General features: G+C 41.8%; 1 long non-coding RNA gene across 1 annotated transcript in view; it reads left to right on the top strand.

Moving 5' to 3' along the window:
• The window catches only part of LOC119510616, a 345,643-nt gene that overhangs the window by 275,555 nt on the left and 56,784 nt on the right, over positions 1-13,304 (top strand). The gene's annotated exons all lie outside the window — the stretch shown is intronic.

The following is a 13,304-nucleotide window of genomic DNA, read 5'->3' as shown; positions in this document are numbered from 1 at the left end:
CATGGTTTTGAGACTAGGAGAAGTCCAAAGTCATGGTGTCAGTAAGGTGATTGTTTCTCTCTGCAGACTGTGGTGTGCTGGCGCTGGCTGCCAGTGATCCTTGGGCCCCTGACTTTTCCATCATATGGTGGTATCTTCTTTTTCTTCTGGGTTCCATTGATTTCCAACTTCTGATGCTCCCCGTGGCTCTTTCTGTGTTCAATTTCCTTTTCTTATAAGGACTCAGCCCTGTTGGATTAAGGCCACCCTCAAGGTCCTATTTGCAAATGGGTTCACACCCACAGGACCAGGGGTTGGGACCAGAACAAGCCTTTGGTGAGAGGACTTGATTCAATCCCAAACTCAGAGACACCCGTCTAAGCCAGGCCAACCCAGTTTCCCTTACTGGGAAACCTAAATTTGCATGGAGATTTATAAATAGGGTGGATGATGGAGCTGAGAAGGACCCTAGTAGAAGGTCCACCCAACCCGGGGGCTGCATTTCCTGAAATGCCCAGGTTCTGCCCTCCCCTAGTCCTGGCTGCTAAGTTCCACCTTTGATTCTGTGAGCTCCCTAGTATCCTTCTAAAAATCCTTGCCCTTTTGTTTCTCAAATTAGCCAGAATCATATTATTGGTTTGCAACCACAGTAATTTTAATTAGTATAGCCTCTGTTTAATTAGAAATTTGGAGGATCATCCTGGACGTTTGTGTTTGGAAAGTGCCTCCCAAGTGATTCTGCCCTCAGGGTTAAGAAACACTGCCCCAAATGAGTTCTACCTCTAATATATTTATTTAAAGATTCTTAGCAGAAATATGACATTTATGCATAGATATAGCCCAATTAATTATTTGCCATGAAAATATATTGGCCTTGCTTAAAAACATTCTGCATGAGGTGCAGATATAATTTCATTTACATGACTCCACACTTCTTAGAAGGAAATGTCCTTTGAATCAACAGGGTTTAGCCTGGACTGTCTACCACAATTCATAGTCCATTCACCAGAAAGCAAAACAGGCCTCAGTGACACCTGCGTATTTAGGAATAAGAAGTATTGGCTGCAGTAGGTGATGGTACAGCAAATTAATTCTTTAAGATTAAAAATTTAATAAAAACAACAACAACCTAGTTTCTAGGAAATGACTGAGCACTTAGTCAAGAACTGTACAGATTCAGGTAACAAGTTGTGTGCCTTAGTAATGCATTGTGCAGGTGGATTTCTGTACCTAATAAAATATAGCAGCACCAGGCTACAAGAGTGATGCAGTGCAGTCATTTACCCTTCAGTATCCATTGCATGCCTCCTGCCAACATTTCTAACCCCTTTGCAGTTAGTTTTCTGGTTCTGGCCAATGGGTCATGAGAGGAAGTCACAGCCAGCATGCTATCCTCCAGCTCTGGCATCCTCTGCTGAGCATCCTGGAATCCTTGTACCTGGAGGGCATTGCCCCCACAACAGGCAATCTGGATTGCTGAGTCACTACAGAAAGGACAGCTGCCCAGGCTAGTCACCAGCCCACAGTGGGCTTTGCATCAGCAGGAAATAAACCTTTGGTGGGTTAAGGGATAAGCCACTGAGAACTGGAAGTTTGTTTTTACAACCGCCTGGTGTTATCCTGACTATTATGGTAGATAACCCCATTTTTTCCAGATCAAGGTTTCTAGACTTTGTCACTATTGGCATTTTGAGCCAGATAATTCTTTGTTGTGGGCTCTGTCCTGTGCATCACTGGATGCTAAGCGGCATCCCTGGCCTCTACCCACTGGATGCCAGTAGCCCCTCTTCCCCTGCCCTAGTAGTGACAGCCAAAGATGTCCCCAGATAGACTTGCCATATGTCCACTTGGGGGTAGAACCATCCTGGTTCAGAATCACTGTCCTAGACAACAAAAAGATTTTTTTTTATTATTATTAAATTCAGTTTTATTGAAATATATTCACATACCATACAGTCATCCATGGTGTACAATCAACTGTTCATAGTACCATCATATAGTTATGCATTCATCACCGCAATCTATTTTTGAATGTTTTTCTTACATCAGAAAGAATCAGAATAAGAATAAAAAATAAAAGTAAAAAAGAACATCCAAATCATCCCCCCCATCCCACCCTATTTTTCATTTAGTTTTGTCCCCATTTTTCTATTCATCCATCCATACACTAGATAAAGGGAGTGTGATCCACAAGGTTTTCACAATCACACTGTCACCCCTTGTGAGCTACATTGTTATACAGTTGTCTTCAAGAGTCAAGGCTACTGGGTTGGAGTTTGATAGTTTCAGGTATTTACTTCTAGCTATTCCAATACATTAAAACCTAAAAAGTGTTATCTGTATAGCGCATAAGAATGTCCACAGAGTGACCTCTTGACTCCATTTGAAATCTCTCAGTCACTGAAGCTTTATTTCATTTTGCATCCCCCTTTTGGTCAAGAAGATGTTCTCAGTCCCACAATGCCAGGTCCAGATTCATCCCCGGGAGTCATATCCTGCCCAACAAAAAGATTTTGTCTCCAGTGTATTATTCCTACCATGTTCCTCTTTGCTGGGTAAGAATTAATATTACTTCTATCCTACTCCATGCGGTTACACAAAGAATACTTGACTAAGTCAAAACACCTGTGTTCAAGTCTGAGAGTGGACAAATCACAAACCTAGTGCTGTCTTCTTTGGTTGCCAGCAACAGAAACCATCTGTGGTTAACTTAAACAAGAAAAAAAAAAAAAGGATTTCTTAGGAGAAAACCGAGACAGTTAGAGAAAAGAGAGATATTTGAACAACCAGCCCACTCCAGGGAGCTCGGCAGCAGGCCTTGTAGGCTGTTCCTTAGTCCAACAGCCTTCTGCCTTGAGGAGGTTCTCTACTTGATTAGCAGAGAATCTGATTGGTTTTTCTTAGTCACGACCCTCTCTTTTAGCTTAGTGGGGGCTTTGGAGGAGGCAGCAGCAGCAGGAGCAGGATTCTGTGATTAACAGCCTCATCGAAACGAAATGTCATGGGAGAGAAGTTTCCCAAGGGAAAGGGAGGCATCGTTGTGACAAGAAGAGGGGAACGGAAAGAGCAGATGTCTATTACAGAGCCACGGGGGTGGTAATACCTGCCCCGCTTACTTCGCAGCATTTTGAGGATCAAATGAGATGAATGTGAAAGCAGGAAATATCAAAGAGGAACCTGGAGATAGCAGAAATGAGTATGAACTGGAGACATAGAATAGGCAGGGAAGTTGCCATTCAGAGGTAAGGCAGGACTCTGGGACATGCCCAGAGCTTTATCATTCCAGTTGTTGGTTATAGCCAGAAGCTGTGGCTTTTAGATGGAGTTTTGTGGGACTTTGGGCACTTTAGGACATCTTTAGGAGTAGTAAGGTACATGAGAAACTTGCAGCTGCCCTTTCTTTTCTCCAGACCCCAACATTGAACCAGAGGGCTGGGGTACAGAAGTCAGAACCATGCAAAGGAATTGTTGGCTCTTCTGTTTGGAAAACCACTATCCCATCCTATCCTGCGTCCTTCTTTCTTGTGGAGTACACAAAGTATTCAAATGGTGCTGACTGAAAAATGAGAGATTTCTAAGATACAACCACACTAATACCTTAGGATAAAAAGAGGAAAAAAATTAAATCAAAAATATGAATGACAACCAGAGGAAGCTAATTTAAACACAACACCAAATTCTGAAAGCTATTGAAACCAGAAAAACTCACAATAACCATGAGTCAGGGTTGGGGAGTTGTAAGAATGGGATGTCACGGCCTCTGCCCAGTGTCTGACTCTGGGTCAGGGCAGAGCACAAAATGTCGACCTGAAATCTGTTCGGCTCATGTGAGTTCTGTTATTTCTTGACAGTGATAAAATTTAAAAAGTGAGAGTCCACACCATTGTCTCCAAGCTAGCATCAGCTTTTCCCAAATCCTAAATGAATTTACATTCATTTGGAGTGACCGCTTTGATTCAGTTGTGCTCTGGGCCTCACTGGTAATCCTGTCCACCTGATTTCATGTACATAAATCTTGATCTCTGGAGGAAGATGTGCTTTGTAAATCCGTTTAACTGCAGAGGCAGACATGATACCATCACAGGGAAACTAAGTCGCTGAGACAGTGGCAAACTTTGATCAATTTATTGTGGAAGCAGAGAACAATCGTTGTTAAAAGAAATTGTGACCTAAAGACGTTACGGACTGAGCGTCTCCGAGAATTAGGATTAGAAGGTCCACCCTCAGTCCTTCGATTCCCCAGACCCAGGCAGAGACTTCCTGGGAGAGAGAGAAAGAAGTTCAGTGAAAAATGAGAAAGATTATTGCCTCCATAAAGGACCCATCAACCTAAGCACCCACCACCAAGGTCTGAGAGAGCTCATTTTCCCCAACCCATGCTATCATTTTCTTTCCAGTCAATATTGTTCCTTTTATACCTGGGTTATTGGGTTCATTCATTTACTCATTCATTGAACGAATGCTTATTGAGAGCCACCTATGAGCTAGGTGCTGGGGATACAAAATGGACAGGGCACCTGCCCGCAAGGAGCTTACAGACTAGTGGAGAACAATATCAACTTAAAAAATCACACAGCAAACGCAGTACTGCATCCCGGCTCTGCCACTCCTGAGCTTTGTGACCTCAGGCAAATTCCTGTGGGTCTCCTGCCTCTTACTGCCCTTTTCTACCTATAAGAGGGGGGATAATAAGACCATCTAGGTCATGGGTCACTATGAACACTGAATCTAGCACACAGTAAGCACTATATAATTTTGGCTATCTTTATAGAAGTACGAGGCAATACCGTAAACCCAAGTTGTGTCTGTGTTCTGAAGGGTTCAAAGGCCAACCTGCAGAATTTGCAAATATTGGGAATTTTCCAGATATCTTTCTGTTATTGATCCCTAATTTAATTGCAATCTGAATGATTTGAATCCTTTTAAATTTATTGAGACTTGTTTTATGGCTGAGAATAGTACTAATGGTTCCATGTACATTTGAGAAGAATGTGTATTCTGTTCTGCAGCCAGGAATGTTTGTGGCTGGAGTGCTCTAGAAATGTCATTCAGGTCACGTTGGTTAATAGCGCTATCCAAATCTTCTATATCCTTACTGATTTCCAGTCTACTTGTTCAGTCAATTGTTGAGAAAGGGGTATGAAATCTCCAACCAAAATTGTGGATCTGTCTGTTTTTTCTGGAAGTTCTATCAGATTTGCTTCATGTATTTTGAATGTCTGTATTATGGGCATAACTATTGAAGATTGTTGTTGGGGATTGGATCATGTCCCCCACGAGACGTGTTCAAGGCCTCACTCCCATATGAACTCATTTGTAAATGGGATCTTTGAAGATCCTGTTAAGACGAGGAGTAGCAGCGTTCAGGTACCTGAATACCTGGAGGGAACTTTGCAAATCTCTCGAGTACTCTCTGTGAGGCTCTTTCCTCTTTGGTACTCTGTCCACAAACTCTAGCTGCCTTGGTCTCCCCAGACTGTCAGCTCTGTCTTCTCAGTTCAGGGAGTCTTCCAGGTTTATCTGGTATTTCTGAACCTGTGCATGGTCAGAAAACTCTCTTAAGGCAGTGAACTAGAGCAGTTGTAGGACTTTTCTAGTTTGTTTCCTGTCTCTCAGCTATCACTGTCCCTGATGTCTAGTGTTTGAAAACTATTATTTCATATAGTCTGTCCATTTTGGGGGGTGCTTTAGGTGGGAAGATAAATCCTCCTATTGTCCCATCTTGGTCAGAAGGGTAACTTCCAGGCTGCAGAGTTTGAATCTTATTTTATAGGCAATTTGCAAACATCAGACCACGGTAATGACCATGGTCCTACATGGCCAGAAGGTAACTCTAGTGGTATTTGGAGGAAAGACTGGGGAAGGAGGTCAGAGATAGGAAGGCTGTTGCAAAGCCCTAACAAGAGGCAATGAGAACCCACGCATAGGAGATGTGGATTTGAGAAACTCTAAAATCCCAGTATGGAAAGTTTCCTGAAAAAAAAATAGAAAAGTTGAAGCTTGCATAATTGAAAAACCCTAAAAACTAATATGCTAATAATTTGCAGCACTTGTGTGCCCTCTGATAATACAAATTGGAGGCTGAATGAAGGCAGAGATTATGTTTTCCATGGTGCCTGCCACATAGGGACCAAACACCCTCAAAACCAAGGACTGTAGAACTCAATAGAAGCGTCTCAAAAGGCCCTGCAGAGTCAGCTGCCTGGGGAGTGAGTGCACTTACACAGCCTGGAAGGGCTTCCAAATGGCTGTTCTTGTTTGGACAACATTTGAGCATATTTCCCATGAGAAATCACAATGTTTTATTCATGTGAACTTCAAAACTTTGTGAATAGCAGAGAATATTTGAGGAATTTAGAAAGCAAATCTCCACATGTGCTTATCACAAAACCTTTGAGTTTTCAAGTCATTTTGGAATAAGAGTATTTTTCTTCCAAACCACAAAATCTAAGTCTAGCTGGGATCTTTGCATTTGAACATTATGTTTCCCCAAGTTCCTCGTGTGCTTAATGCTAATATAGTACACTTAGGGTAGTAAAGTAAAGTAGGGAATAGAAAAGCACAAGGCGTAGTCAAATAAAATCAGTCTTGAGAAAATGTAGCATTACCACTTTGAGGGGCTTGGGCTTAAATGGAATCTCTTTAAACTTGGTGTGGGATTTGCTTTTTCAAAGAATATTAATAAGTTATGTTGGAGAAAGGCTACTAGACACCTCTAAACATTCATTGCTCTGGGGGAGCAGTTCTAATGGGGTCTCCATGATCAGAAATGAGGACAGTGGAGAAGAGTGAGAGTTAGTAGCCTGTGGCTGTGGGTGGGCCAAAGCCACGCCTGCACCTTGAATTGCTTTAGCTTTTAGAAGGGCTGTCAGACCCTCTGCCTAGATTTTCACTGGTGACCCCATAAGGGTTACCTTCTAGTAGTGTTTGGAAAATTCCAAATCTACATTTATTGAGGGAGCTGATCAAATAAGTCTGACTACCACAAAACAATGAGAATTCTGTTTGCTACTTTACAGCTTTGCCGCAAAACTGTAATCGCTTGTGTAGTGTTGATGCTGGTATGATGAACTGCCCCCTTCCTTTTTTTTTCTATTTACAAAGTTCCCATATACCCCATTCCTATTATTAGTTCCTTTCATTAATGTGGTACATTTGTTACCATAGATGAAAGAATATTATTGTAATTGCACTATTAACTATAGTGTGTGGTTTATGTTGTACAGTCCTGATATTTTAAAAACTTATATTGTAGTAACATATATAACATTTCTCCTTTTAACCACATTCAAATATGTGATTCAGGGCTATAAATTACGTTCTCATGTTGTGCTACCATCACCACCATCCATTACCCTCTTTTTAAAACTTGGAATGATATTGCTTAACTCTGCTTCACATCCCTGCCTTTTGGAAACACCGTGTTCAAAGGCTGGCCTGATAAACTATGTATGTTACAGTTTTGGCTGCTTGAAGGGTCTTTCTCTTTCTTTGAAGACCCTACCCCCTCCATGTGGGGTCCTCAACCATTAATCCAATCCCTGCCATGGGAATGTACGTGATCCAGGCACATGACCCAGTGAGGACCAATCAGAGTCTTCCCTGGGATAAATTGTGTAGAGTCGGGAGAGAGAGTTGTAAGATGGAGGTTGTAAGATGGAGGATACACATCAGGTTGCTGGCTGAATGCAGCTGAGGGGCAGAAGGATGCCACCAGGGAAATGTCAACAGTGGAATCAGAACCTGTTTTTATAATTTTATTAAATATCCAGGTGAGGTCTGTTTTATAACAGACAGGATTTTAGCGATTAGTGCTTTTTTTTTTTAACAACTTCATAATTGCAGATACTTACTTTTGGGGTGAGTCTGCTTTCAATCATGTGGATTAAAACTATCATTCAATTCCTTTATAGTACTCCTGTCAAAATGACAAATGACCCATATCAGAAAATTGCCAGCTGGCAGAGATGGTCAACTCATAATTTCACCACCACCAGAAAGTGTGGTGGCAGCAGCTGCTGCTGTTGTTTCTTTTTCCCTCCAGGAATAGGATTTCTCTGTGGAAAACCATCCTGTAATATCCTGTGTACATGGATGGTTCTAACAAGAAGCAATCCTCTTAAATAATTGGCAAAGTTAATGGAAATTGGCCACCTTTCTGGTGGTGGCTGTTCTTCATGAATTGTTTTAGCTGGGAAGAAAATAGAAATCTACAATTTCTGAGTGACTGGGATTGAAATAATCATATAATTGCAGGATTGGCAAAATCCATTAATGAGAAAAATAGCAAGAGAGATGGTTTTAGTTTTGAGTTTGTTTAGGGACATGGTACCCATGGGCTGGGGCTTTGGATGCCTGAGGAAAAGAGAACCCCATGAGATATCACAGGGAAGGCTGCATGTCACAGAAGGAAAGCCACAGATTCATCCTCTCTCCTGCTTCTTTTCTTGAATGGCTGCAAGCTCTCCTGGGAGGTCTGTGAGGGTCCAACCCAAGTCCATTATCTATAAATAATTGTTTTGAATGATAAAGGTGCGTCTCCTTCTGTGCGTTTGTTCAAGCACACACACACATTCATACACAAACTGGAAGCATTTTATAAGTGTATAGCAAGATGGGGACAAATCAGAGAATTTGGGAGGGGTTATAAAATGCATCCGGTGCAGGGGTTGGCAACTTTTTCTGTAAACGGCCAGACAGAAATTATTTTAGGGGTTGCAAGCCATACTGACTGTGTTGCAGCTACTCAACTTTGCCGTTGTAGGCAAAAGCAACCTTAGATAATATGTACATGTGTGGGCATGGCTATGTTCCAATGTGACTTTATTTTCCAAAATGGGTGGCAGGCTGGATTTGGCCCGTGGGCCCTAGTTATCTGACCCCTGAGCTAGCCCAATGCCCTAGGTGAGCAAACTGAAAGTCAAAAAAATCTACCCAACTCTATAGCTAGTTATAAGCAGAGCCGAGTCCAGATTTCAGACCCCTGAGTCCTAACCAACTCCCTTTCCACTGTCTCACACTGCATAGTCTTTTGTTCTGGAATCCAAGGCCCTATTCTTTCTGGAGGGCTACAACAGACATTAGGGATGAAGGCTTCTCAACTTAGGTTTGGTGGTGCCACCCTCAGTGAGTGAGGCTGTGCACCCACAAGAATGCCACGTGTTGGAGAATGGGCCACATCAGATCACAGCATAGGCTTCAAGGGAGACCCAAGTCCAAGAATGCAAGCTCTAAATTCATCCCTTCCTAGTGACTGAGAACTGATGCTCAAAAACACATCGTGTGCCTTCTCATCTAGGCCAATCTCAAAAATCGCAGTTAATTCTGAAGATAATTGTGCCAAATCCTAGAGACAGCTAATTCTCCCTTGAAATGGGGTTTGGAATATTCAGGACATTTCTCTTAGCCTTGCTGGCCTCTTCTTATCTAGCTCTGCTCACGACCATTTCCAAAATATCATCACTCAGTTGTTCACCCCATTTGGATTGTCAGACCTGCTTATCTCTGCACCTTTAATCTTTAATCTTTATTTAGCTTGACCGTAGCATTAATTATTTTAATCTTGTCTCATGAATCACACTCCCCTGACTTTGAGTCACTAGCTTAATTTTGCACTGAATATTCTGATTCACCTTTATTCCAGAAAATGAATTTAAATTGTAAATAGCTATAGGAAAGTACATAAAAGCTAAAATCTTCTTCTTTCCAAATATTGAAGTTTTGTCTTAAGAAAGACATAAAATATTTTATTAATTTAACAATTTGCAGATAAAATTACATCCAAGGAAGTCATTTGGCCTATTCGACGTCCCTTTCAAAATAAGCTAAACAGAATTGAAATGCCATTAAACATAATTCTGCTGCTAAGTTGTTTAGGGATTGTTTGGTTCTAAAGAACATAAACAGCTAAGCTAATTTATACAAGAAACGAAAGGGAATTTACTGGAAGAAAATGGCACCGAACCACAGGAGGCCAACTAGGCGTCTGCAGGGACCAAACCAGGACCTAGAATTTCGAGACCAAGGTTCCTTTCTGCATCTCTTGGGGGCCTGTCACTTGTCTCTTCTCATCTTTGCAGTTTCCAAAGAAACTAGATAGAGCCTGATCTAGAGCTCAGGTCTCTAACTCGGGGTCCCCTTCCCATGCCCTTTATCAGCGTTGGTTTAATTGGGCCCTGTGGAACCTCCAGGCTGTGCAGGGCATCTCCAGATACTCAAGAATTTATCCAAACCAGTAAAAATGTTGACCATGGGAGGAACCCCTTTATCGCTTGTCATGGCTTTATATGATGGGGTCCTGTGTTTGTAAATGGGGTTCTGTGATCTGTATCACACTTCCATGGAATCAGTACTGAGAAGAATTTATCAACAGACAAAACAGATAGCAAGAACTATGGATTGTGGGGCAGTCTTTTGGGATAATTATCCTTTAGTGGCTGAGTTGGTTTTGCAGAGTTGCCATAAAAAATTACCACAAACCGGGTGGCTTAAAACCACAGAAATTTATTCTCTCAGAGTTCTGGAGGCTGGAAGTCCAAAACCAAGGTGTCAGCAGGGCCATATTTTTTTTGGAGGTTCAAGGGTAGGATTGGTTCCTGCCTAGCTTCAGGTGGTCGTAGGCAATCCTTGGCATCCCTTGGTTTATAGACGCATCACTCTGATCTCTGCCTCTGTCTTCACATGGTGTTCTCCTTGTCTGTCTGTGTGTCTGTCTGAATCGCCTTCTGCTCAGACAGACATCAGTCATTAGTGCCCACCCAAATGCAGTACGGCCTCATTTTAATTAATTACATCTGCAAAGACCTTATTTCTAAATGAGGTTGCGTTCACAGGCACTGCAGGTTAGGACTCAAAAGATCTTTTTGAGAGACATAAATCCAACCCACGACAGTGGCAGATGAGCTAGTTGTTTTGTTTCCCTTCGGTTTTCAGAACAAAAGAGTTCATTAGTTTACTGGTTTTCTGAATCTAAGGCAAAACAGATGACCAAAGCAGGGGTTGGCAAACTATGGCCCCTGGCAAAATCTGGCTGCTGGCTGTTTTGTCAGTAAAGTTTTATTGGAACACGGCTATGCCCAATTGTTTACGTCTTGTCCATTGCTGCTTTTGCATTACAGTGGCAGAGCTGAGGAGTAGTTATGACTGTTACCACAGGGACTGCAGAGTCTAAAATATTTACTGTCTGGCCCTCTACAGAAAGTTTGTTGATACCTGACTAAAGAGATAAGACAATGAAAGCTTTTACGTCAATAGGTCACAGAGTGATGTGTCAGATGACTGTGGAGCCGAAGGGAAAATGGTGGAAGAGTCTACAGTGGGGAAGCTCTTTAGAGGCCCAACATCTCAACCTCATGGTGGAATCTGGTTGCGACTGGTTTCCAAGAGTATTAACAAACCAGGGTGGTCTGCCCAGGCCCTTGTGCTAGGGCAAATGTTTTCAAGCCTGAGCTGCAATTCCAGTAGTCTGGGAAGAAATAAATAAGCTACAAGGGACTGTGAATTATGGCCGTTGACATCCCAACCTGCAGATTGAACAACCGAGTCTCAAGTCTCGCTGAAACTGTGGTTCTAAGTTACCTGACCTACAGTAACAGAAAAGGCATGCCTGATCAGTAATGCACATACAACTCTTAGACAGTGAACTGGGGGATTCAGACAAGCATTTTGATATTTTTTTTATTTCCTCTCAAGTTACTAAAGAGCAAACCTCCCTTTGGGAGAGTCTCTCCTGGTTTCTATGGCAGCGTAGCTACTGCTGTTCTCTTATGTTGCCCCTTTGAAGATGCTGTGGAAAGAGGTGGAGTATCCAAGGGAAAATGCTGTCTTAGTTGTCTCTCCCTTCTGCTGCCTAGTTAGCCCCCCAGTCTCTTCTTTCCCCTTTGAGGAAGTACCCCCCATCCAATTTACATATCTATGCCATTTTAATTTCACAGGGCCCCTATCTCATGAATCATCTTTCCAGATGTCTCTGTCTCCCAGTTTACCTTCTCAACTGTGCTCCATCTTTTCTCTTTGTTTTGATATTTGAACAAATTAGTTCTGATGTCAATAATAATGACAATGATGACAATGCTGGTTATAACCTGGTAGCCATCTTCTATTGAATCCCTCGTATGAACCACACATGTGAAATACTTTATCTCATTTGACCTTGATATCAGCCCTAGGAAGAAAATACAAATATAATTCCTATTTTACAAGTGAGGAAACTGAGGCTTAAGGAGATTGACTTAAAATAATTCATGTATTTACTCATTCATTCAGCAAATATAGGACTGCCTGGGTGTGCCCAGAAGAGAGCTAGTGCGCTGTGGTGAGCAAGTGAGCGTGAAGCTTGATAACGATGGTAATAGTGTTTATCATTTTATTATAATAATACTCTATTACTATCAATTAATAATTGTATAAATGATAAATGATTAGTTTAATAAACAATAAATTAAAGTAATAATAAACACAAACAAGCAATTCCAAAGTGTGATAAATTGCTCGGAAGGCAAAAGACAGAGTGCTGTGAAGACCAGGGAGAGATAAAAATTAGCTATGGCAACCTGGCCCCCGCGTTTGTCCAGACTCATGTCTGTCTGGCTCTGAGATCTACCTTAGTGATCACCTCGTCTTTCTGTCCTTCTCCCTCAGTGATACATCATAGCCTAGAGTCGGAGGGGGCTTTAAGATCCCCAGGTCCTGCCCAAGACATCTGGCAAGGTGAAAATGTAAATTACTTATTTTCTTCTCAGTTCTCTTCAGGTGTTAAGACCCTATTATTTTGCCTAGAAGCCTCTTCTACTGTTTCCCCCTTCATTTCTTAACATATGAGCAAGTCCCTTTTTCTTTCTTTTTTTTTTTTTTTTTGAGTCTATTTGCATTATTTTACTTCTACCAGGGAATGGAATGTTTTCAATTCAATTCAGCAAATATTTATCAGGGGTGTCTGAGACTTAGCAGAGTGCTCTCCATAAATAGTTACTGAGTGAAAGAATTACTAGGCTTAAAAGAAGACAAATGTAAAGCATACAGGATGTCTCTCCTCAAGGAATTTACCACCGGCTGAGCTCCCCACAGTCCCAAGGCAGGGAGAAGCAGGTGCTGAAGGGGGGTGGTAGGGTGGCTCTCCAAAAGCTCCACCTTGCAAAATTCCAAGAGACTTACAGTTCCTTTTGGAGTGCGTATCAGTGGTCAGCTTCTCCGGCAGTGCAATTTGGCCAAGCCATTCTTTACAGCACGGATTTATAGTTTGTCACTGAACTGTGTCTAATGGTTTTTTGCTTCAAAAGGAGGAAATCTCTTTTTTTTTTTTTATTCAATAAATTTTATTTTGAAAT

This window comes from Choloepus didactylus, chromosome 15 (genome assembly GCF_015220235.1).
Source record: "Choloepus didactylus isolate mChoDid1 chromosome 15, mChoDid1.pri, whole genome shotgun sequence".
NCBI classification, from domain to species: domain Eukaryota; kingdom Metazoa; phylum Chordata; class Mammalia; order Pilosa; family Megalonychidae; genus Choloepus; species Choloepus didactylus.
The sequence above is the reverse complement of the archived record's forward strand: the minus strand, read 5'-3'. Positions and strand labels throughout refer to the sequence as shown.